This window comes from Macrobrachium rosenbergii, chromosome 23, assembly GCF_040412425.1.
Source record: "Macrobrachium rosenbergii isolate ZJJX-2024 chromosome 23, ASM4041242v1, whole genome shotgun sequence".
Lineage (NCBI taxonomy): Eukaryota > Metazoa > Arthropoda > Malacostraca > Decapoda > Palaemonidae > Macrobrachium > Macrobrachium rosenbergii.
Window position 1 is genome coordinate 56,369,829 of NC_089763.1, and position 2,758 is coordinate 56,372,586.

A 2,758-nucleotide genomic window follows, 5' to 3' on the forward strand; every position below is an offset into this window, starting at 1 on the left:
CAATGTTTCTTGCAAGGATAGTGCTTCTTCTTCTGTCAAAGTTTTCTTGAAATTGGCCAGCAAGGCTTGTTCCATCACTGCTGCTATGATCTGATGGACCCTGGTACACCAGTTGTAGAACTTGCCTTTCAAGAAACCTGTAAGAGATCCAGTGGCCAGGATTCCACCTTCAGTTAATAAGTATTCACTTCCAGAGTCTGCAATAAATGTTCCAGTGGCTGCATAGAAAGCCATCTCTAAATGGAAATTCCCCAATAGAATTATCAGGTTGTCAAATAATGGACGTTGTAGAGCTTGAATGGAAAATGCTTTCAAAGCAACAGCCAAATCATAAGAAACTATGGCATAGTCTTGGTTCATCTCCTTCGCAACTTTAACCGCTCTAACCATGGTTTCCTGTACAACATCATTTCTTGTTGGTGGTTGTGAGGTGGGGTCCATTCCATGTATGCAACAGCAGTTTTAGGGAGGTTGTCAGTAATACATTTAGCAAAGAATCCATTGAACAGAGGCAATTTCCGATCTTGAGACAATAGCAACCGCATAAAGTCAAGGCTGCTCTGCTGTAGTTGCCTGGTGTGTTCAGCCTCTGTACATGGCACCAATGTAAATTTGGCAAGTTTTAGGGATGTGCGGAAAGGTGGAATTGCCTTCATTGTCCCATCAAATTGTCGTCTTGGCCGACCACCACTGTCAACTACTGCGTTGACATTGGGCATTAGTGAGGAAGACCCAGGTGGACAATCATTTTGATAGCAAATTCCAACAGTAGAATGTAATGTGTTAAATCCATCCGGAGTCTGTATTAACATCATAGTTGTCCCAAGCGCACGCTGAAAAAAATATTGTTATTGCTGAAAGAGTACTAATGTGAATGTATTTTTATGGTTTTAATATGTTATCTGTGAAATGTAGGTAAGTGAAGCACATTTAACAATAAAAATTATTAATATAAGTATATTATACTCCCAAGTACAATACTCTTAAGTAAAGCTGTACATTTTGATTTGTCTTTCATAAATTTTAACGAGGTCTCATGAACATGTGAGTACTGCACAGGTTAATACTTGACACTACTATGCTAAGTGTATGTGCCAACATGTTGCTAGATCATCACGTATATTTAAGCCATCTGGGTTTCTCGTTGATCATCGGAGCATGAGAAAGCTATTTCTGTTTCTATGCGTTTCACCTCATCATAGCTAATACAATGACCCAGACGGTTCAACATAATCCGTACTGATTTGGAGCCAGTCAGAGTTCCCAGTCCTAATCCAAGAGCTTGATGTTTCCATGGACGAAGTGATCCCTTAGTACATTTAAACATTACATCTGATGCCATTACTGTAATCCCTTTATCTGTCATTTCTGATTGCTCATTCCCTTGTGCTGTATTGTGTATGCCATTGATCAGTGTCAAAAAAGACCATTACAAGAGAAGGTATTGATGGTGCGGTTTCCTTCAAAATGTGTTCTGAAGTACAAGATGGGTGTTTATGTGATAGCTTTGCAAGAATTTCAGCGTGTAACACCATGGTAGCTGATTGAATTTCTTCCATTTTTTGTCTGAAGCCTTTATTATAGTACTAGCTTCCCCTTCCTGATTTATTTGAATACTTATCATGTAGAATGTCTGGAAATCTTGCCTTTATCTTAGTAAGTAGACTCTTCCTGGTATAAATTCAGAAGTGCTGATGCCATCATAGGGTTTTTGTTTGCAGTAATTTCCCCCTCAATGTAAATTGAAAGTTTCCTGAATGCTTCATGGTGTATTTTTCTACTTGAAGGAAGCTCTGATTCTGCATGTTCTTCACCAAGATAATCCCTTCTTCAGGAGATATGGTACTTAACTTCTTTTGCAATCACATCCTTTCCAGAGTAAGGATATTAATGTCATTTTTCTTTTTGGCAGCAAGATAAATAGCTCTACTTCCATCATTTGTTACACAGAGATGAAGGGGTTCATTTTGTGACTTTATCTTTTTCCTAAGCTTACCACAGAAAACACGTTGTCCAAAAACACCTCTACTGTCTGTGGACGGTAGAAGAGAACATGTGCGAGTGGTTTTACATGGTGGCTCTTGTTGCTTGGTCACGTCTGAACGCCGGCTTAAACACTGTGAATGATAACAACGTCCCTTGTTCCTGCAGCATTTATTATCTCTTTAGTAACATCGGAATATTGGTCATTTTTGAGAACCATTCGGCGGTCAGCTGCACACTTCAGAGTTTTCAGGTAGGCATCTTGCAAAGATTTAAGGGCAAATGACTCATCATTGGTTTTACATATGAAGCACATTGGACTATTGTCGGCCGTAATCTGAAAGAAATGTGACAGGGATCACTGTAATGTGGGTATGGTATTTTTAAAAATATTTATATAATTTCTGCTTAAATTTAAAATAATACCCATAAATTTCCAAATATCCTTTCCAAATACCTTTGTTCTCATTAAAGAAAAATATCCACAATACAGACCTGTATTAATAATGTTTGAATTTATTACCAAATGTGGTAAAGTTAGCTAAAATGATTACAGGTATGCCATTAATAATGAAAAAGGCGACTGGACAAATGAAAGGAAAATTTACTGAACTGATACTGCATTTGGTTATTCAAGCTAATACAGCAAAAGAGGCGGTAGAATTAAATCTGCAGCAGGATTACCATATGGTTCTGTGTAAATAAGAAAATGCAAGTGTCAAGTCTAGCTGGAATTCTTCATATTATATAAATCAACAAAGACATGAGAAGTAAA

At 37.7% G+C, this 2,758-nt stretch overlaps 1 pseudogene; it reads right to left on the reverse strand.

Moving 5' to 3' along the window:
• Positions 1-356: 356 nt before the first annotated feature.
• The window catches only part of LOC136851127 (uncharacterized), a 14,772-nt pseudogene continuing 12,370 nt past the window's right edge, over positions 357-2,758 (reverse strand).